Genomic DNA, 23,996 nt, shown 5'->3' with positions numbered 1-23,996 from the left:
CAAAATACAAAAAAGGAACATCTTGAAACATACCCTATTTTCCTCATTTTGTACAATTCAACTCTCTCCCTGTCAATACGTCAAATGCTCAGGAAATGGTGCAAAATCCATCTCCTCCTTTTCTCCTTTGTTTCCCTCCGTTTCCTATCAGCACATTAATTGAAGCGTTTTAATGGTGACCTGGAGAATGAACACATTGTGTTATATATCGCCACGGAAATCCAGGCCCAAGTTCTGATGGTTCTTTAATGAAGGAGCAGCTTGTGTGTCTTGACAGTTCGTCCTCTTCTGAATAGTCCACACTGCCGCCCTTGACTGAATCTAATTTTGCTCTGAATGGAGAATAAGTGAGCAGCTGTGACAGGGATCAGGGGAGGATCTGCAGCTGCACGCGTTTGATTGACGTTACATTACCAACTTCTCCAGCCAGGAGCGGCGGCGACAGACGCGAAGCAGCGGCTCCCATCTGATCCCAGACCAGGCCTCGGCTGTCGGTAATGACTGCAGCCTTCAGACGAGCAGGCAGCTAGCGCGCCGAACACCTCGAGGAGGAGGAGTACAGCTGTTCCTCCTCGTCCGTCTGTTCCCTCACTGCTCTTCAGCTTGCCGCACTAATGGCCACCGCCAGGATGCGTTCGGTTGTAATGAGGTCTTGTTAGACCAAGTCCGCCCAGGCTGAACGCAGCTAATTTAGTGAAGTCCTACACAGAGCTTCCAACCAAATGCCACGCCGTTCTTTTACAATAAGACCGAAACAAAACATTGATGCATTAATAATAAACTTGAGGCACGATTCAGCTCCTGATTATATTGCTGTTACACCTTCAGGCGTTGTACACACACGCACACACAACGCGAGAAAGCGTGTGCAAGCTCAGCGTGCGATCAGGACACTATAATGCACACCAGACTGGTTAAATGAGTGTCACTGCTCCTTCACTAGGGCACTCTGGGTAACTGATGATGCGTCCACTCTGGGGCATCGCGGGATCACGGAGGAACACGGAACGGATCGGCCCCTCAAATGAGATTCCCCACATCCATCTCGCAGCAATGCAATTTGGGAAATGGCCACAGGGCTGAAAGATCAGCCCGGCTCTTTAGTCACGATTAGGGGGAGCATGAAGAGAGAGCGGTAAGGAACAATAGGGAAAGTCACTTTATTAGAGACACCTACCCTATAAGTACTGTGGAGACTCTAGGCATGCAATTGCAAAGCGCCTTTTCCCTTCTCTTTTTGGGTGGTGACATGGAGATGGAGAAACTATTATTTATCAAGGCCTCCAGGCAACCATAATAGAGAGGGGGGTCCCACATGTCATGGCAAATAAAGATTCATGAATAAAGGAACTGACTTGCCATAATAGCTTGCAGAGCATGCCAGCATTACATTTACGACATTCTGCAGACACCCTTATCCAGGGTAACTTAAGTGAAAGTGATTGTTATTGTGAAACAATGCAGCACAGCACACAACGAAATGTGTCCTCTGCTTCTAACCATCACCCTTGGTGAGCAGTGGGCAGCCATGACAGGCGCCCGAGGAGCAGTGTGTGGGGACGGTGCTTTGCTCAGTGGCACCTTGGCAGATCGGGATTCCAACTGGCATCCTTCTGATTACAGGGCCGCTTCCTTAACCGCTAGGCCACCACGTTCACACTGAATGTAATATAATTATATAAACAGGTACACACTGAATTTACATACGAGACATCATGTGGCCGGGGCAGCAGGAACAGGGTGAACTGAAATACAATAAAAACAAGGCTTTCATAGAAAGATTGTCGTTGTGATACACAGCACAGCACACAGTGACGCAACGAAATGTGTCCTCTTCTTTTAACCATCACCCTTAGTATGCCCCGGGCATCCATGACAGGTGCCCGGGGAGCAGTGTGTGGGGACGGTGCTTTGCTCAGTGGCACCTCAGTGGCACCTTGGCGGATCGGGATTCGAACCGGCAACCTTCCGGGTACAGTTTGTCCAAGCGACTGAGAGAAGATCAGTGCTCTCAACAACTCTGCTACTGTTCTCGGTCTCCCTCGTGGATGGGACATGCGGCAGTTTCTCCAAGTTTCCTCCTGCTTTCTGTCAGAGACGTGCTGGAAATGCAGAGGCGTGGCCTTCACAAGCATTCACTTTTCGACAGTAAAAGACACACACTCGCGTTTATTTCTTTGGCAGAGATACACTTGAGATGCTTGTGTGGGACAAGAAAACAGCTTGCTGGGGATTGAAGTCAGATTTTGGTGTAGGCTACGTCTCAGACTCCTCTGCAAACACTTTTTCCATGTTTGGGAGAAAATCAGCGGATATTTCAGCGGCAGTCAAAAAAAAAAAAAAAGTTTCGTTTTTGAGTTGTAAGCGCCTTCTAAAAGGAACCCTGTCAGCAAATATCAAGTCATAAATATTAAAATGCAGCCTTTCTCAGCTTTGCTAAAAGAAGGTGTAGTGGAAAAATCACCTGTTCTGAAAAGTCTGTAAAGAGAAAAATTACTACAGATGCTTCTAAGCCAAGAACAAAGACACTGGAAGAAGAGAGAAGATTTGCAAAAGTGGCAAAAATAGGAAAAGTGGCAATCAAGATCACAACTTAATTTTCTTGCATTTGGTGTTGCAAATGTTGCAGATTTTGCAGGAGCTTTCTTTTCAAGCGATGGACACTAATACGAAACTGAGATAGCAATTTTTTTTTGTGGAAACCAGCGATTGTTATTTTAGTCCTTGAGAAAAAAATATGACAAAAAGGCAATAGCATGTCCGCAATTTTTTTTTATTTTTATCGAGAGATCCGAAACCCTACATCAGCATATCTGTTATTCTTTGTTACAGTTATGATAAAGGGGCAGTGATGGCCTAGTGGTTAAGGAAGCGGCCCCGTAATCAGAAGGTTGCTGGTTCGAATCCCGATCTGCCAAAGTACCACTGAGGTGCCACTGAGCAAAGCACCGTCCCCACACACTGCTCCCCGGGCGCCTGTCATGGCTGCCCACTGCTCACTCAGGGTGATGGGTTAAATGCAGAGGACAAATTTCACTGTGTGCACTGTGTGCTGTGCTGCTGTGTATCACGTGTGACAATCACTTCACTTTCACTTATGATGTCCCAGCTGTCTTTTCCCATGATGGAAAGACACGTTTTGTTCCCTGAAGTCATCTCTGAGGAGTTCCAGCCTGCGCTCCCATTTATCTCTGTTGGCGGGTGTAAAATACACGGGCATCAGGTTGTGCGCTGCATCTCATTTCCTTAATCCGTGCAAAGACTTTTGAAAATAAATCACCTTCATCACGGTCCATGTTAAACCCCTGTCATTAATCACATTTTCCGGGGTACTGCACCTCCTGACTGAAAGCTCAACCAAACTTCCTCACGCTGGCTCGAGTGTGAGAGCGAGCAGCTTCCCTGCACCCGAGCTCCGGTGGCTCTTCTCCGGAGAGGGTGACTATAACAGCTGACTATACTGATCCAGCACGGCTTCAGGAGACGTCAACCGTGCACCAACGTGCACCAACGTGCACCAACGTGCACCGACGTGCACGACGTGCGCTAACGTGCTAATGCTGGCTCGAGTGTGAGAGCGAGCAGCTTCCCTGCACCCGAGCTCCGGTGGCTTTTCTCCGGAGAGGGTGACTATAACAGCTGACTATACTGATCCAGCACGGCTTCAGGAGACGTCAACCGTGCACCAACGTGCACCAACGTGCACCAACGTGCGCCAACGTGCGCCGACGTGCACCGACGTGCACGACGTGCGCTAACGTGCTAATGCTGGCTCGAGTGTGAGAGCGAGCAGCTTCCCTGCACCCGAGCTCCGGTGGCTCTTCTCCGGAGAGGGTGACTATAACAGCTGACTATACTGATCCAGCACGGCTTCAGGAGATGTCAACCGTGCACCAACGTGCACCAACGTGCACCAACGTGCACCAACGTGCACCAACGTGCGCCGACGTGCACCGACATGCACGACGTGCGCTAATGTGCTAATGCTGGCTCGAGTGTGAGAGCGAGCAGCTTCCCTGCATCCGAGCTCCGGTGGCAGCTCTGTGGGGCAGTGGTGGCCTAGTGGTTAAGGAAGCGGCCCCGTAATCAGAAGGTTGCCGGTTCGAATCCCGATCTGTCAAGGTGCCACTGAGCAAAGCACCGTCCCCACACACTGCTCCCCGGACACCTGTCATGGCTGCTGTGTATCACATGTGACAATCACTTCACTTTACTTATAACAGCTGACTATTCCGATCCAACACGGCTTCAGGAGACATCAACCGTGCGCCAACGTGCTAATGCTGGCTCGAGTGTGAGAGCGAGCAGCTTCCCTGCACCCGAGCTCCGGTGGCTCTTCTCTGGAGAGGGTGACTATAACAGCTGACTATACCGATCCAGCACGGCTGCAGGAGACATCAACCATGCCCCAACGTGCGCTAACGTGCTAGCAACCGCCTGGTGGAAGCCTGGGCCAGACATTGGTTTGTGTTAGCAAGGACTACAAAAATAAATGCATGTATAAAACTCCCTAGTTCACTAACCAGTGAAGGTTACACATTTAAAACAGGAAAAAAATGATCTTTGGTTTTGTTAGCTAATACTTATTCAACTATGCTAGTTAGCTAGCGTTCATTAACCAACATTTGACATTGTAAACATCAAACATTGTTTAGCATTCCTACATGACAACCAAAAGAAAAGATATATATTGGAGTAATAACATTTACAGCATTTATCAGACACCCTTATCCCGAGCTACTTACAGTCAGTAGTTACAGGGACAGTCCCCCCCTGGAGAAACTCAGGGTTAAGTGTCTTGCTCAGGGACACTATGGTAGTAAGTGGGGTTTGAACCTGGGTCTTCTAGTTCATAGGCGAGTGTGTTACCCACTAGGCTACTACCACCACATGCAATAGCTACTTGAATCTGTTAAGATTCCTTCAACAATAAAAAAATAGACATATATCATTGTTGTTTATTCAATCAATGCTTTAAATTCTTTGCACACCCGTCTTTACACTGACAGTTCTGTGTGTATTCAGTGACATTTTTACATAACGACACTGCACTCAAATTAAACTTCTTCTGAGACTTGTATGTTGTCATTCCTTAATGCACTGTTATTTGTATTAAGTGCTTGCATTAGTGATAGCAAAATTTCAGCATGAAACACTCACTGGGAAAGATCTGAGACTGACATGAGACCAGATACATTCCATTCAGGGGTAGTGGTGGCCTAGCGGTTAAGGAAGCAGCCCTGTAATCAGAAGGTTGCCGATTTGAATCCGGATCTGGCAAGGTGCCACTGAGGTGCCACTGAGCAAGGTACCGTCCCCACACTCTGCTCCCCAGGCGCCTGTCATGTTCTTTTTCGTTAATCCAACTGCTCAACAGCTACTTAAACGTGCATAACGTGAAATAAGGGAAAAGGCCATGCCCTTTTGTTGTGGTGTATTCGTCTACAGTTCTCAGTTAACCTCTTCACCTCTTAAATCCGTGTAGCGCAGGATGGGGGCAGCAACTAAATGAACAAATGTAGAATGCTAAGAGGTGTAGAACTCTTTTACGACACTGACATGCTCCGTGCGGCCCTTTCCACGTGCCCTCTCAAGCAGTTTAGCTCCAATGCTTTCATCTCTGATGTGCTCGCGCCATGAGGGAAGCCCAGCGTAAACACGCCAGACAGCCCTTTCATGCGCCTCGGCCGCACTGCTTCGAGTATGAGTCCGGGCACGGCCGCCGGATGACAACGGCGCGGCGGCGAATTCGACCCTGTCAAACGCGACCGTTCCCCGGCCTTTGTCTCTGAGCCTCTTACCAGAAACTCAGCAGCAGAAAAGCAGGAGGAGCCAGACTGTGTGGTTTCCATTCTTCCACCGTACCTCTCTGTCTCTCTCTATCCCTCCCTCCATCTCTCGCGCGCCCTCGCTATCGCTTTGATCTTTCCCTCTCCCCGGTTTCTCAGGCAGCTGGTGAATTTGTGTGCTGAACACACAGGAACCACAGAGCATTGCTCCCACCGAAACATCACTCCGTAGATCAAAACCGCTGCTTCGTCGCATAATGCCGGCATCTGGGTGTGTTTAGGGCTGTGTGCGTAGGTGTTGGCTCTGTCAGAACACAAATCTCAAATATACCCCTGCGCACCCATTCCCAGCTCCCGACACTCAATCCCAGGACACGTGCTTGACTTCTGACGGTCTGAGAGATTTACAGGTGATCGTCCAGAAAGCTACCGTCTGGGAATTTCTGGGATTGTATCAGCCTCTTTTAGGCAGGTGCTCCCACAACAGAAACAACAACAACAAAAAAAATTCAATTGTAATCAAGCATGGAAATAGGATATTATGGCGTATTGCATGTAAAAAAAGCTTTATGCTTATTTATTCTATCATTTGTTAATTTTAACGTGAGACCTATTTTTAAAGCGATATTATATACCATTGAAGGAGTCTCATGCACAATGTCAGGATTTATATAAATGAACTGATAAAACAAGAAAGAATCACCTACTAGGTCTCTGAAGAAGAGAACCATTCTGGTTGGTATGATTTTTTTTTTTTTTTTTGTGAATAATGTTTTTATGAACAGGGTTTCACAATCCGGACTGTTTAAACCCAGTTCCTCTGTCAATACGTGACAAGTGCAAAATGGTAGTAGTAGACAAGTATGGGATGGTAGTAGCCTAGTGGGTAACACACTTTCCTATGAACCAGAAGACTACAGAGTCACAGGTTCAAATCCCACTTACTACCATTGTGTCCCTGAGCTAAGTTGCTCCAGGGGGGGGCTGTCCCTGTAACTACTGATTTTAAGTCGCTCTGGATAAGAGCGTCTGATAAATGCCATAAATATAAATGTAAATGTAAAAGCAAAACGTTCTACAAGCAGTGTTGCCAGAAACCTAATACTTTCAGCCAAAAATAATCTAAAATACAAATAAACACACAAAACTGCTGAAAGGTTCTGAAATTAACTTACTTTTGCAACAACATACATAAATGATAATTGGGTTCTTCAGCATCTATTCCTGACAAACAATTTGCTCAAAAACTGCCCAGTCTGGCAACATTATTGTACCTCTGCTTACCCCCAAATTTGTCACAGCAGCATAAATATACATAACAAACACAAGATGGTAAAGTATCTTACCTGTTCACATTACTTAGAAATATGACCCGTTCATATTACATAGATAAAATAGATGTTCAAAGTCAAGCATCAAAACACACATTTATTTTTGTCATGCCTCTATGTCTGGAGTAATCTGTAGTGTAATCTATAATCTATATAGTTATTTTGTACACTGTTCTGAATCACGTTTCATTACTTTAGTCCCGCTTGTCATGCTTGAAGCACAGTCGAGAATCTCATCTTATTCCACAACTTTCCCAGTTAACCACCTGGCTGCAGGGGAGACACGCGGCCCGCACGTTTTACATCTTATTGCATCAGGACACTTAAATAACATCCACGTCTGCCCGGGAAAAAAGAGGTGCAGGTTTCCATGTTTGCATTATGTAAGGCACGAGATTTATTGCACTCAAGGAAAACTCCTACATAACGAGGTTGCAATTTACTCCAGGCTGTGAGATGCAGAGATGTCATATAGAAACGCGTTCTTCAAAGGCCTGAGCGGGGAGCCAAGAATTGCTTTTTCAGTGGCACGCCTTATGAAAGATTCCCTCAAATTACTGGCAGACATGGAATAATAGAGTGACTGTCAGTCAGGGTGGTATGAAGCATTCCTTCTGTTTCTGATCTCGTTCTCTGGGTCTGCCGCTGCTGATGAGCGGAGATGTCGGCTGTTTACCGGCGGCTTCATTAGGCCCCGACTGACAGGTTATGTCCGACGCCCGCACACCCACACTTCCGTGTGTTGGGGATGCGCGGTGTGTGGTATTCACGGTGCGTGGGTGAGAGGGTGAGTGGGCGAGAAGTGCGGTGTGTGTATGTGTGCGTGTGTGTGTGTGTGTGTGTGTGTATGCTGCAGACGCTGAGTCAGCCATCTGCTTCAGACGCTGAGCGCTGGGAGTTCATTAGTCAGAGTTGGGCTCTTAGAGGGAGATGAATTTTATACACACACAAAAGGAAACAATACACACACAAGCATGCCCACACCCTTAATCTGCTCAGTAGACTCCTTCCACTGAGGACAGCAGAGGAAAGAGGACACACCACCATCTGGAGAGAAGACACTGTAATTGATCACTTGTCTTGCTACAGCATTTAAATCTCACTCATTTAGTTATAATATAAACTTGACTGTAACATTTTTTTTTACTAATTAATGGAGTTCATATAGAGACTATATGATATAAAATTGTTTGACACTATATTGTATGAGGTGCATGGTGGTTATTGTTGTCATAGTTGGAGTGTGTATACGTGCGAGTCCATCTAAGCAGGTGTGTGTTTAACCTCACCCTCACATAGGTCAGGGTCGGTCAGACAGACAGAGCCAATTCAGACAGAGGCATCAGGTCCAACTGATTTGAGCTGTGTGTTTGTGAGCAATAAAAACTAACACACACACACACACACACACACACACCAATTAAAAACAACAGAATTATTGGAGAAAAAGAGGAAATTGAACCAATGCTGAACACACACAGGCACACGGTGTGTTACTTAAAGTTACTTAACAATAACATTGTACCAAATGCATTATAAGCATGTAATTATGTGTAATATGACATATGCGTGTAGTTAAGTATAACATATTTTACTAAAGTCAAATAGTTTGGCTCTTATAATATTTAAATGGAAGCTTCTGAATATTCTGTGTTCCTGTCTTTGTGAGGACTTCTTATACATAAAACAGGAAGACACAGGGAAACATAGACAAAAGTGTGGAGTCCGGTAGCGTAGACATTCCTAAACCACACCCTCCAATCAGGTCAAATTTCTGCCCTGTTCTGATCTGTAATGTTGGACGTTATTAACATCTTCTTCTGTTTTCCTTGTGGTTTCTGTTTATTGTCATTTATCGAGGTGGCCTAGCAGGTAAGGAAACAGACCCATAATCGGAAGATTGCCGGTTCAAATCCTGAGCAAAGCACCGTCCACTGCTCCCCCGGGCGCCTTTCATGGCAGCCCACTGCTCACCAAGATGATGGTTAAAAGCAGAGGACACATTCCGTGCGTGCACATCTCACGGCACATCGCATCCCCAACATTCCCAAACCCCGTGGCCTGCCCGAATGGTGAGAATGCCACCATTTTCCAATCTGAGGCGTGACCAGGAATCCTGGACGAGATGAATTATGACATCATCGCCGGCTACTGTACTGTACTGTAGCGTGCAGCAGGCTTCTGCAGCAGGCCCGCGCCGGCTGCAGACTCTGACAGAGATGGCCTTTGTGCCTCAGATGTTTTATTAAATTCTGCCTAATGCACGGCTCCATTAGTGCGTTGGCCTTTCGGGTCCGTCTTCCCCTGGAAAAGAATCAGAATCCTGCGTTTAATAAATTCTTATCAAAGCAGTGATCTGCTGACAGGAACAGCCCAGGGACTGGAATAGTTTAGTCAAGGCCCTTTTTTAGCTTTTTTTTTTTTTTTTTTCTTTTACATTTGATTTGGTTAAAGCTAAACAGGAACTCGTGGAGGAACCAAAAGAAAGAGGCCAGGATATGGATTTTGGAAAGGTCCCACCACAGATGGACGCGGAGCAATCTAAAATCTGTCATCCAACCATTTCCACGCTCAGCCCTTAGCCGGATCTTTTACAGACGCTTCGGCTGAACCTTGTTCTTAATATTGCGCGTTGGGAACGTGGGAGCCCCTCCCCCATGAGCTCGTCCTCGCCACCGTCACCTTCGCTCAGCAAATTAGTATGACGAGGCTGGAGAAAATTCGAGGCTGGCTTTAAACAGACGGGGCCGAGGATGACTGCGAAGGAGCCGGCAAGCTTCTCTGGAGGTCTCTTGTGTGTACGTGTGTGTGTGTGTGTATTAGGGTGTGGCGGCTGCACTGTTTATAAGCGTTTATAAATCTCTTTGCTGTAAAATACACAGAGGAAGCCTGCTTGGAAAAGATGGGACATTTGCGTGTGACTTTAAACTGAGTTTAGTTACAATAACCACACACACACACACACACACACACGCGTTTACACAAATGCTCTGTTACTCGGCAGAGGTCTGCAGCACTCAGGGGTTTGGCTGAAGTGCTGAGGGATAAACGGGCTGAGGTCGGCGCGCAGGAGGATCGTCCAAATGGCTCAGGGGGGAGGGTGAAGAAGGAAAAGATGAGAAGAAAGGCGGACGGAGGAGCCCTGGCAGACCGCGGGGTGAATAAATTCGGATTGTGTTGGCCGTGCCGGGACGTATAAATATTTGACATTACGTTGCCGATGCTAACGCTGGGGTGAGATGAACTCGCAGGTCAGCGCTGCTGAAACAGCCTGAGGTTCTACCACATCTCCGGTAGAACAAACAATTTGCCGCAGAGGAACTGCAAACAAGAGAGAAATATAATTTAACTGGGAAAAAAACATGAACGAGGTCATAGGTTCGTAACTGGTTACAAACTGTAGATCCATTTTGGGGTTTGTGCTCATTTCCATTCAAAATTACTCAGCACGTCTGACACCTTCAGATGGTGCAGCTGATGTGCTGGACACCATGAACAAGTTGGGTAAATAACTCCAATTTTCCTTTCAACCCCCATCCCGTCTAGGTTAGTCTAGGTTATAAACTCACATCTGTCCAGCATTACTCCTGACCCCTGTCTTTCCCATGCCCCCAGGCTAACAGCTCCATCCCTTTCACTATTTCAATCAATCCCCACTTCGACCGGGGGGCATTCCTCCCACATCAAAAGAGTCTGGAAACTTCCTCTGTGGAGCTCTGCAGCCGTTTCTGTGCCCATGTTTATGCACGGTGTTCAGATTATTCTCTGTGGCACATTCCGAGGGAGGATCAGGATGTCCTTTCAGCAGAGAACCTGCATGTGAGGAACCTATGGAATCGAAGGAGCATGAGCTGGACATGTACGTATGCAGCCCTCTCTCTTTTCCTTCCAAGGACAAAAGGTTCCTCAGCGGCTGCATGGAGACTTTGCGCAGTCATTCCGCCTGAAGAGCCTCGTTTTATGAGCTCATCACAGAAAGAGAGACAGAGAGAGAGAGAAACAGGGAGGAGAGGGAAAAGCTTTGTGTTGAAAATGAGTTCATCCCATCATAATCTCTCTTGCAGGGCTGTGTGGGGTAAATGGAACAGCTCTTCAGCAGGAGCTCAGCCAGCACAGTGTGGGGCCTTGGTGTGTGTGGCTGAGAGGGTGTGTGTGTATTACATCCAGTTTATAAAACGCTTATTCCGGGTCCCAAAATCTCTGATAGGCCAGTGCTGTATTTGGTTTTATTTATATTTTCAGAATAACAAAAATCCCCTTTGCAGAGGTTAGGTTTTGGGTAGTTAATGTTATTACTTGCAAAGCGTGTGTATGGGGAAAGGAACTAGCCATCGAGGAGCAGATTGTGTGTTTGTGTGTGTGTGTGTGTGTGTGTTTTGTGCTGGAACATGTATGTCTGTATTAGCTGACCCCAGTATTACCATTCATGAAGAGGTATTCATGAAATCTGTATACATTTAGTAAAACAAAGTACAGGAATAATTAAGGTTTGGATAAATATTACGGTAAATTTTGTAAATATACATTATACTTATTAATACCCACATTATATACTTAAACTTATAATATAATGTACTTTATTTTACATTATGATTTGTAATATTTGTATTATTTTATAATTTTTCATAAGACTGGTAACATCTTGCTGGCACAGCTGCTGGCATGTTGTCAGTTTTTGGCTTTTCTCTATGAACATGGAAATATGGTACCATGGAGGCATTGTAGTCTAGAGATATCACTGACCAGTCAGGCGGCTAAGGTATGAATTTTCAAATCCTAGAGAACTGAATTACTGAGCTGAATTCACAGTGGATAAAATGTAAACACTGTTCCTACAGATTTTTATTTTGCATTACGTGCATTAGTGCCGCAAGGTACTACCCTGGGTCCACTGTAAACTCAAATATTTTCTAATAAATTACTTTTATGAATGACATTATTGGTGGCAGTGATGGGAGTAATGTCTTAATTTTTCCAGGTAATCTATCCAATAATTGTTTCCATTGTTACCATGCTGTTACCATTACTGACAATAACATGCATCACATTACTGTTATTAAGCTGTTTTCATCTGACCAGCGACAGGAGCAGGGAAGCTCTTTTATTTTCTTTGGTGATAGGTGAGACAACTGCATAAGTGATGATGATTGGCTAAGGGCGTCATTATAAGCCAGGTTTTGAGCCCACGAAATAAAAATACACTCGCCCTAACTCAATTACTTTTTGAAAAAAGTAACTAGTAACTATAACTAATTACTTTTTTAAAGTTATGTGCCCATATATGGGTGTTCCAGCACTGATGTGGCGGTTAGCTTGCCACAGTACTAAGAGCATGGCACTCTTCCCAGCCATGGTAAACAGGAAGGTGTCACGGTCTAAACTCTTCACTGTTGTCTCCATCAGGGCAGGTCAGAAAAGCAATTCCAACGGCGGCTGCTCCGACAGCTAAACAACCATCCAGCCAGAACAATTCCGCTCTGTCATGGAGTATCCATGTCGGTTCCTGGAGTTTTGTTCCACCGACTCAACGGCTACGTGACAGCATCTGGAAGGCAGCCCTGATAAGAATCGGTGTGAACAAGGACACTGCCCACACACGTCAGCTGCCTCGGCCCGAACCATGGCTGTCTGCCACACTGACCACACTGTAAAAAATGTCCGTAAATTTAACAGTAAAATACCGTATAAATGCTACAGGATACAACCGTATTCCTGAAAACATGGGATAACCGTAGAATTTACATTGCAAAACCGTAATCAGTTTTACAGAGTAAGACCTTACATTTAACAGTTAAAAACATACGAAAATACGGTTTATTGCAGGAAAATTAACAATATACTGTATTATCCATTACAGAAAAGACATGAATTTCATGTTTTTTACATGTGCAAAAATGTGTTTTTGGAACATTCTTGTGTGAAACTCATGGCATCACATGTGAAAACCCATGAGATAACATGATGTTATTAAACCTGCTTGTGTTGATTTCAGTCAATGCTCTCTAAAAAATGTCATGAAGAAAAGCGTTTCAACATATTCATGCCTTGTAATCTGTACACATTGGAAATGTATAAGTAGTTACTTTACTTTACTTTACTTTATTTAGCAGACGCTTTTATCCAAAGCGACTTACAAGAGGAAGACACCAGCAATTCTCGTTCGATTTCAATAGATTTCTATAGTAGTTGTTATCATAAAATATTGTATTGTAGTGTTTTAAAGAACCACTCCTCTGGACTGGAAACGTTCTAAGGGTGTACTCACACTAGGCACGGTTGCCGAGTACGAGTCTGGCCTGCACTCACATATGCTTTCAGCACGCTTACGTCATTATGGTGGGCGGGGTTTCAGGAGAAACAGGAAGAGCGGCGCTCTCGCTGATCGCATTCGGTTGGCTAGATGGTTTGATGCCGTCGACAGCGTAATACCATTGGAATTGATCTTTTTCGTCTGCAGAGCTGCCAGATTTAAGGTGCATCCCACACCTTTAAATACTGTGCCTGCAGTATTTTAACCTTGTCTCGGCGGTTCTTTGGTATCCCCGATGAAGAAGATAATCCCGTATTTTGCAAAACATATCGGAGTTTTTATGCGTTTTGTCCACCTGTTGTTGATGCTCTCATCTGCCCAAATTTCCAACAAACATTGCACCTTTCCCTTTCCCCGCCATGTTGGTTTTGGAACGTCGCAAAAACGTGACATCACGCGTACTGTTCCGTGCTTCAGCACGGTTAGCGCTCACACTTCATGCGAACCGCGCCCGGGCACGGCTCGGAGCACTCACACTAGTCAAACGAGCCGCGCTTTGGTGGTCAAACGCACTCGGGCACGGTTCAAACTGCCTAGTGTGAGTACACCCTTGGTGTATGTGAAGAGCTCTCGTTTGAATTAAGTAAAGAAGTTATTTCTACAAGACGTTTCCTGCAAGCCGTCCTCCCTCTACACCCCGACATGACACATGCTTAAAGTACAAATCAGCCTTTAGTCAACATGCTAATAACCAGAAAAGATTGTAACTTTATGCGTAATTCTTATGTTAAAATTGTGTGTTTTGATAGGTGTGTCCTGTCTGTGTCCAGTGTATTGTTTTGCTGTAATTAGCAGTGGTTTTACTTGTTTAAGGGTGTGTGAAACGAAATATCTGAAATTCTACGCTCTGTTTTGTCTCTGCTCTCAGGAATTAGTTGAAAGTATTTGAAAGATAACCGTTAAGCATCGTCCAATCATGATAAAATTGCGCCTTGGACAAAGAATTTGATTGGCTGAGCTCTCATTGGCGCGGAGCGTTTGCGTTTCAGCACGTCGGCAGTGGACAAGTGGCGAACGATTATTGCTTTGACTGAGCAGAACTACAAACTGGTGGGAATGTGAAGTAATATAAATGTGTCTGGGCAAATTGGTAAGTTGAATTAAATTGTTTGAAGAAGTGTGTGGTTTTAAACACGAGTAGCATGTACCCTGTTTGTGGCGCATTATTATATATCTTCGCAGCGCATGTAAAACTTAGTAAGATTTGCAAGCACGATGTGAAACAGCATTTAGGTTGTTAAGTTAAAGGGACTCTTTTGTGCATTGCAGGGGACAATTTGGGGTCTCATAATATCGGTGGATTCACAGAAAATTTCAGTTTTTCTGAATATTTCTGCAGGTATTGCCGGATAACACGAACAGATTTTCAAACAGATCCAAATGCATGTGGACCTCAGCGCACTCTTACAGTCTGAAGAACAACAAAACGCTGAAGGTATAATATTTGACTCAATTTTTAATTCATTAAATTACTTCAATGTTTGTGTGCCTGGCCTGCCACCTTGTTTAGGCCATGACATTTTTGAGGGTATCCTTTCCTATGATTTAGGCCTTTTCCTGAAGTACTTCATAAAGTAGAAAAAGTGGTTCACTTATTCAATTCTGAATAGACTCATTAAGAAATTTAAGTACAGTGGCTCTGATGCATTGAGTAAGCTATGTGCAGTAAACTCCAATGGAGTAAAGCTTTCTGGTCAGGCTATTCAGAACTGGAATTTTCTAAGACTTCTTCCTGTGATCATGTGTGACAAGGTGAAAGAGCCCACAGATGATGTTTGGCAGTTGACCCTTCAGCTAAAAGACATTGTGGAGCTCATTTGTGCACAGAAAATTTCATTGCCAGAGGTTGCGTACCTTGACGTTCTTATCCAAGAATATCTTGCTTGTAGATTTTCTTTCTTTCCAGGACATAGGTTAAAGCCTAAGCATCACTACTTGCGACATTACCCTGCACTGATTTTAAAGTTTGGTCCTTTGATCAGGTTGTGGACAATGCGCTTTGAAAGTAAGCACAGTTACTTTAAAAGATGTGCTAGGAACTTAAAGAATTTCAAAAACCTGTGCTCCACTCTCTCTGAAAGGCATCAAATGTACCAGGCCTATCTGTCAGAAGGGTCAATGTGTGATCTAAGTTTGAGGGAAATGCACTGCATTTTACCCAGAGCTGTATGGTGATTCTGTTAAAGATGCAATAAGGCAGATTGGATTTACAGAGAATACCAAAGTCCCAGCAGAAGTAATGTACAGGGGTACGTTATACAAAACATTTTTTGGTTAATTTTTAATTTATGTGAATTATTATTTTGGTTGTTTTTCAGAAATGGGTGATTCAGAGCTAAACACTTTAAACATCAGCAATGCCATTGATGCTGTATTACCTGAACTCTCAATCGCAACTAAAAAATCTCTTGAGGACACCTTAAAGTCACTTGGAGTGGAGTCCCCAGAAGATTCAAGCCAGGAAATTTATTTCTGTTCTAAAGGAGACCAGTAAGTCCAAGTATTTGTTTCCATTACAAAAAAGGGATGGTTTAATATTAAAATGAAAATTCTGATTGTTCCAAAATGTGTATACATTTCTTTTTCTGCTAAACACAAAGGAAGATATTTGGAAGAATGTCAGTAACCAAGCAGATCTCATTCCCATTTACTGCCTGTTTGGTTACTGGCTTTCTTACAAATATCTTCCTTTGTGTTTAGCAGAACAAATAAATGCATACACGTTTGGAACAATCTGGGAGTGAGAAAGGATGACAGAATTTTCATTTTTGGGTGAACTATCCCTGTAATGGTCAGACATAATTATTACTTTTGTTACCTAAAAGTAGCAGTTTTGTTTTTTTGTTGTTATTTTTGGTTATTTGTTCTGTTTAATACATTTTATTTTAACAGTGAGGCAAAATATTAGTATGTCCGTTAAAGTAACTGTACAACTGTAAAAAGTTTGTCAGTAATTTACTTACTATCTTGTCATTCTAAATGAACACCTGGTTTTGAATAACAACAGGGCAACAAACTATTCCTGGTCCAACTAAGTACGTACCTATGTCTTTTTTTTTTTTTTTTTACAGCACAAATTTCTGAAAGAGGAAGTGAAGGTTCTCATGAAATCTACATACTAGAGTCAACGAAAATATATCAACAAAGGAACAGACATGAAAACCCTTACTGAAGAGTGGCCATTTTTGTTTCAGGAAAGTGGAATGGAAGTGCACTTTAAAGACCTCACAGGGATACCACTTAAAGAGATCTTCCTAAACAGCATTGACACAAAGGGAAACAGGCTGTTGAACTTCATGAGGAATGTTTGTGCAACCAGGAACAAGCGTGTTACGAGCTGTCACAAAACTTCAAGTTTTGAGAGGACAGACAAATGGTTGATTCTTCTACTTCTCAAAATTCTTGACTTGATTCTTCTACTTCTCTCCTATTTTGATGAGAAAGAGGCGCTCCTTCTTCATTATGTAGAAGAGACAAGCCTTGAAAAGGATGAAGAGTTGGGAAACTTGCCTGTGACCCCTTGCATCATTGTCTGTGGTAAGTTTAAGTTTTATTCATATACAGTAACACCCTCAAAGCTTTAATGATTAAATGTTTATCTATAAAGTTGAGTTTATATATTTTAACAGTGGTGGTCTGTGCCTCCTCTTCTGGAAAGACACCTGCTTAACCCTCAACTCTGATTTCACAATAATATTAAGTGAGTATCTAGCAAACACAAGTGTCTCTTTTATCATGAACCCTATGTGAAATAGTTTTTCAGTGCAGTACAAAATAAACTGCAATTTGTCTAACAGTCATATTTGCAAATACTCTATTACCTTGCTACATGTACATAACTTCATTGCATTGAAATGTATCCACAGGACCCTCCTGCTATGCTGCTGATCGATTCATGCTCAGTGTGGACCGCAAGATTGTGAATGATGACATCACTACATTCATCGCTGCTGTTAGCCTAATGTTCGGCAGTTATTACTGTTTCAACGTTCACCACCCTACTGAATTGGCATCAGTGCTTGAATTTTTGCAAAGGTATGTAGAGACACCTAGTACCTCACAAAAGTGAGAACATCCCTTACATTTCAGCAATTATTTTATCTTCTTAAGGGACAATACTATAGAAATAAAATATGGGTATATTTTAGAGTAGTCAGTGTGGTGTTTGTATTGCAGTATATATGTTCGGTCCACTGAAAATAACTTTACATACATACATTAATATCAAAATAGCTGGCAACAAAAGTGAGTACACCTTATGTTTTACCAGATTTATGTTGTTTAACCATGCAAAGCCACATGTCCTCTTTATCATGTTCATGTTTTTGTCTGCTTGACAGGACCATACAAGTTTGTGTATCTTGTTTTGGAGCAGTTAAAATTTGGTGCTTTTAGTACGATTTTCTCATACAATTGAATGTTCAACATGGCACCTTATAGCAAAGAACTCTCTGAGGATTTGAGAATTAAAATTGTTGTTCTCCACAAAGATGGCCTAGGCTGTGAGATTATTTTCAGGCTTCTGAGTGTAACCCACCTTGCAAAACCTCTGTATGACCCTGACAACTGTACTGTAAATCGGTGTCAGATTGTTACCAATATTATAGCCTATAGCCTTGCTCATCTTTGTGGAGAGCAACAATTGTAATTCTCAAATCATCAAAGAGTTCTTTGCTCTAAGGTGCCATGTTTAACATCCAGTGGTTGGTATGAGATAATTGGACTCAAATCACCAAATTTTAACTGCTCTAATACAAGATACACAAATTTGTATGGTCCTGTCAAGCAGGCAAAAACATGAACACGACGAATAGGACATGTGGCTTTGCATGGTTAAACAACATACATCTGGTAAAACATAAGGTGTACTCACTTTTGTTGCCAGCTATTTTGACAATAATGGCTGTATGTTAAGTTATTTTCAGAGGGCAGGAAATCTATACTGCTATACAAACAGCACATTGACTGCTCTAAAAATATATCCATATTTCATTTCTATAGTATTGTCCCTTAAGAAAATATACTAAAATAATTGCTGAAATGTGAGGGGTGTACTCACTTTTGTGAGACTGTGTATGTGGCTCCATTTACAGAGGTTTTCAATGTTGTTTTTTCTTTTCAAGGTGTTTTTTCATCATCAATCCTGAAAAGGGCACAAAGGTGGTGGAAAAGAAGAACAAAAAACAACTCCCAGTGAACCCAAGAGTCTTCACCTTAATCTCTGACCTTTCGGATTACAAGTGGCGAGAGACATTGTAAATGGCCTGCAAAGGTGCCCAGCAACTTGTGTTGTTCCTTGTTCTGCTTTAGTAGTTATTAATGTAAATGTTCGACTTAAACTTTACCTATCTAACTAAAGTCAGTTAGATAGCGGAATCTAAATTTTAAATGCATAGTCTTGACCGATTTCTTGTCTGATTTTAAGACTGATCAGCAAATCCCGCCTCCATGTGAACCCGAGAGTTATTACACTTATACAAGACTTGTCTGACCATGAATGGTGCTCACAGTAAGACTGTTCGATGATCCACCCTCTCTCACTCATCCGCCCACAAACATACATACATACAGACACAAACATGCACAAAAACATGCATTGCACACACACACACATACATATACACACACACATGTTCAAGCATGCATACACATACACACTCTGTAGAATATGTACTCTCTCTCTCTCACATATACACACACACAGACACACACACACACACACACATATTAATGATCTATAGTATGGTTCATCTTTGATGATCCTCTCAAACACATACTCCCCTACATGCAGTCATATGCACACACACACACACACACACACACACACAGGGGGAGAGAGAGAGAGACTCACTCTTACACAGGCATATGTACTCTCTCACACACACACACGATTCTGATGCTCTTGTGAACCAATGTTCTTAAGATAATGTTAAGTTTGATGGTTCTGAGGTAGTCTTGTGATTACCGAAAGTTGGGCTTTGATTCTTCATTGTTTATGACAATGTCACACACACACAGAGAGAGAGAGAGACACTCACTCTAACACAGACATATACTCTCACACATGAAACATGTTTTATTCTGATGCTGTGTGAACATGTTTTATTCTGATGCTGTGAACCAATGTTCTTGAGATAATACGTTTGACGGTTCTGTGGCAGCCTTGTGGTTAACTAAAGTTGGGCTTTGTTTTTACAATAAAGTCTGTGTGGTTAACAGAATATCTGTGACATGCCTTTATTTCTGTTCCAATATAGTAGTCCTATAATAATGGTGATTTTGTAGTAAAATACTGTGTATGTTTTAGTGAAATCAAATGGGTTTTGATGTCCAATGTAAAAAAAAGTCCCGTAGTTTTTACGGAAAAAAACTGGCAGCTGGGGTTACCAGAACAATTCCGTAAAATATACAACAAAACAGTAATTGCTTTTACCAAATAACATGTACATTTTACAGTTTAAACCAGCATATAACACACTGGACTTCTGTTATATTTACTGGTTTATACTGTAAAATTGACATGTTGTTCAGAATAACATGTACATTTTACAGTTTAAACCAGCATATAACACACTGGACTTCTGTTATATTTACTGGTTTATACTGTAAAATTGACATGTTGTTCAGAATAACACGTACATTTTACAGTTTAAACCAGTAAATATAACAGAAGACCAGTGTGTTATATGCTGGTTTAAACTGTAAAATGTACATGTTATTCAGTAAAAGCAATTACTGTTTTGTTGTATATTTTACGGAATTGTTCTGGTAACCCCAGCTGCCAGTTTTTTTCCGTAAAAACTACGGGATTTTTTTTACAGTGCATGTTTCTGAATGTTCAGTCATCCTGGCTGGATAATAAGGCATCATTTACCTGAAGTCTGGTACACAATGTGAATTCTGCTACCAAAAAAAATATATATATTCCAAATACAGCTTTTGACCCCCCCCCGCACTGTACACAGCACATTACATAATATTCATTAAGGCAATAATCCGGTGGAGGCTGTGCATTTCAGTGATTTTATAAAGGAAGGATGTTAGGCATGACCCAAAGCAAAACTCCTTAACGCTGATTAAAATACTGTCCTTAAGCCGCTTACTGCCTTTAGAAAACGGTCGTGAAAGCAACACGATTAAATAGACAAAAAATAAGATATTTCAATTAGGAATAACAAATGATAATCAAAAGAAGCAGTTCATCTGCTTAGAAATGGTCATTAATTTTCTTTAATGGCCAAGCAGCATCTCAGAAAAATAAAACAAGCAAATAACAGTGCATTAATTCAGAATTCAAGAATTGTACGATCACAATTCTACAATGTGTGTTCAAGTATTTCGATCATGGCTCTATCCATCAGATTATGGAAAAGGATTCCATTTTGTTGATATAGTTTCTCACAAAGTAATATGCTAATGAGTATCCCTGATGCTTCCAAAGCAGGAATACTCCATAAAAAAAAATAAAAAGGGCTTTCAGACACCCACTTCAACACATTGAGAGACTTCAAAAGAACTCTCACATTACAAACACCCCTTAGAACTTAAATTGATAGGGGATGCTTCACTCAATGCTTCTCTCCACATGAACACACACACACACACAATCATAAAGCATTCAGTTGTGTGTTGTGTTTGCCAACATCAGTCTTAATTCCGTTTGATAGGCAGAGCTGAAAACCTGAGCTAAAAGGCAAATAATATGCATGTCTGTCAGTCACACGGAGACGGAACAAGGCAATCTGGAAAACCTGCAGGTCTGACCAGCATTGGCTATTGTGTATGTGTGTCCTTCATGTGACATTATATAACTTTTTTACTGCAGGCTAATTGAGGTAGAATGTCAAGAACTCATATGTGTCACAGCTCAGTCTTCACATACACACACACGCACACACCCACATACACACACAGAGACCGTCTGAGCACGTAGGTGCTGTAGCTGCAAACACAGCTATGGGCGGTGTGCGATAAAAATGTCACTCATGTCTCTTTCCCTGTCGAACAGCCGTCACAATCTCCCCTCTTCATCCTCGCTTCCCTCAATTTCATCATTCTGTCTCATCGCCACTCTATTTCTCCCCTTCATGTGGCAAACCGAGGACACTTTATCTCGGCAGCACAGCTCAGAGCCATCGAGACACTGCCTGAGCAGAAATATCGCCTGCATGGCCCCATCTCTCGTCCTCTGCGGAACGGCCGTGAAACCGCTTTTGCGTTCCTCGCACGCAGCGGAAACAAAGTGTTCATTTAAAAAGAGAAAAGAAAATTCTACCTGAAGTCAGAAACTCTACCCTTCTTAAGATGCTCTAATGGGGCAGACCTCCATTAAACTGGAAGCCTGACCTCAGCCCACGCCACGGCACTATGGGAAATAGCAGCAAAAAACGGCATGTTCCACTCAGATACGCAATTAAAGCCGGGGCCGGGGCGATGGCGTCGCTCGAATTTTAATGGAGGAAACAGCCAGACCGCGGTTTCAACCCCCAAAAAACGGGCCAAAGATCATTGGAGGGTAATCCACTGCAGAGCGCCTGTCCCCCGTCCCCCCCCCCAAACTCACATCCACATGACTGCTAAATAAGAGCGATTACCGGGGGTTAGGCGTTGTTAATGTAATAGCTGCAACTAGGCGACCCCAGGGTCATGTGAGTTGTGTGAGAAGTTTCCCCGAATTCCATTGCATTAAAAATGGCTTATACATTGTAAACTGTGACGCTGCTATGGTAACGGTGCATTTAAAAAAAGTGATAGAAAATGAACAGAAAATGGCCGTTGTGAACGGGCGTGGAGATTTTGTTGACCAACAGCAGGAGAGTTTGTGTCATGCGAGTGCCATCCAGCCGACAGCTTTAATGAAGCTGTCGACCGAGCCGCGGGAGAGCAAGACGCCGGCCACGCCAGGGCCAGGGTGTGGGAGGGGGACACCCCAAGAGCCGCCAGTGTGTGTGTGTGTGTGTGTGTGTGTGAATGAGTGCGTTTGATTCGCAGAGGGGATTTTTTTTTTTTTTTGTCATGTGAAAGAAGATATATATGGATTTCAGTGTTTATGTGTGAGGGTGTATTTTATATGACAGGAGGGGTTTATGCGGCCTTGTGTGTGTGTGTGCGTACTGGCATAGTGCAGTTTCTTTTGTCCATTTTGATACATGATGCCAAGACACTGCTGAGCCGGGCTGGTGCTGCCAGTTTGGGTGGGTGTTTGCGTGTATGGATGGATGTGTTTGTGAGCATGTACTGCAGTGTTCTCAGCTTTTATTGTTACAGTTAACATTTCATGGCTGCACTTTGTGCTTGAATTGGAAATAATTTAATTCTGGGACAAGAAACATAAGAAACTTATAGAATCATAAGAAAGGAGCCTTGACTGCTTGCCGCTGGCAACAGCCCCACATGTCTTACGGATGTGAGACGTCTGCTGGTTTCCTGTTATTACATGCAGCCCATTTCTTTTTATTCCCAATGTGTGCGAGAGAGGGAGAGAGAGAGAGAGAGAGAGAGAGAGAGAGAGAGGCTGTTATTGTAAGTCGGAGCATGGCAAACAATTTCAGCTACGGTATATCTGAATGCAAGAATTAGAATTCATGCATGTGAGAGTCGTGCAAGTAGGTCCAATCTCACGCTACGATTCTCTGATATATGGTTTCCAAACTCTTTCCAAAAAACAGAAAATCTGTTTTTCGTTGTGCAAAAAGAGTGTTTTTAAATACATGAAAAGTCCATACGTACCAGTCAAAATATACTGAAGTTACGGCACAAATATTCTAATTTGCTATTAAAGGTCCAATGATTGCACCATATTAGCTAATCATATATATATATAGATTTTTTTATATTCAGACAAAAAAGAAATCTTTGACCTTGGTACACGTCCCCATGATGCAGGAGACGTCAGTCATATTTAATTTTGTGTGGACAAAGTAACAGACGAAACACACCTAAGACCTTCCTCCCAGACGGATGCGGATGCTTGTGTGTACAGTATTTGCCGCGCCTGTGCTCTTTATGTCAACACGTGTTCTAAATTAGCTATCTATATACAGGCGGCAAAAATAGACATTCTGCCCCACATGCACACACAGCAGAACACACTCCTATTCACACATCCTACACACGCACGCACACACACACATATTTAGATACATTCGTTCCCTTGCCGTTACACACGTATAAATCTCTTTCTGAGGTCCGCCGTGGAGTTATGGCAGTAAGTGGAGCGTTTTTTTTTTTTTTTTTTTTTATTTCCATAAACTTCACCCGTTGGGGCTGGCTGTGTCAGCAGTTGCATTCTCCAGTTTATAAGTTTGCTCATAAACACGTTGATATTATTAGAAATCCTGTTGTTTCAAAGGGCTGCACTTAAAACCCCAACGGTCGTCCTTTAAAGTTCACAGGCATTTTTAAAAGCCGTCCTCGACCCCGAGTCGGGGCAGAGCTGTCACTTTACAAGGGCGCCCCGACCTTATTAAAACTCTTCCTTTGTTAAGAGCGAGACAAGCCAGAGAGGGGAGTGATCAATCATGGATCAAACAGGGGAAGAGATCCCCCCAGGTGTTACTCAGATCT

General features: G+C 43.0%; 1 long non-coding RNA gene across 4 annotated transcripts; it reads left to right on the top strand.

The window, feature by feature from the left end:
- The first annotated feature begins 13,348 nt into the window (after window positions 1–13,348).
- On the top strand, window positions 13,349–19,651 carry LOC114792775 (uncharacterized). Of its 4 annotated transcripts, none has more exons than XR_003750153.1 (9): window positions 13,351–13,593; window positions 14,299–14,520; window positions 14,770–14,865; window positions 15,749–15,920; window positions 16,502–16,967; window positions 17,060–17,130; window positions 17,297–17,465; window positions 18,554–18,702; window positions 18,856–19,651. It is a non-coding gene; the product is annotated as an uncharacterized LOC114792775 (long non-coding RNA). The 4 variants fall into 4 exon arrangements; XR_003750154.1 differs by having other exon boundaries at window positions 13,353–13,593; window positions 16,502–16,528; window positions 16,625–16,967; window positions 18,554–19,651; XR_003750152.1 differs by having other exon boundaries at window positions 13,349–13,593; window positions 14,700–14,865; window positions 18,554–19,651.
- The last annotated feature ends 4,345 nt before the right edge of the window (window positions 19,652–23,996 follow it).

This window comes from Denticeps clupeoides, chromosome 6 (genome assembly GCF_900700375.1).
Source record: "Denticeps clupeoides chromosome 6, fDenClu1.1, whole genome shotgun sequence".
In the NCBI taxonomy this organism is placed as follows: Eukaryota; Metazoa; Chordata; class Actinopteri; order Clupeiformes; family Denticipitidae; genus Denticeps; species Denticeps clupeoides.
The sequence above is the reverse complement of the archived record's forward strand: the minus strand, read 5'-3'. Positions and strand labels throughout refer to the sequence as shown.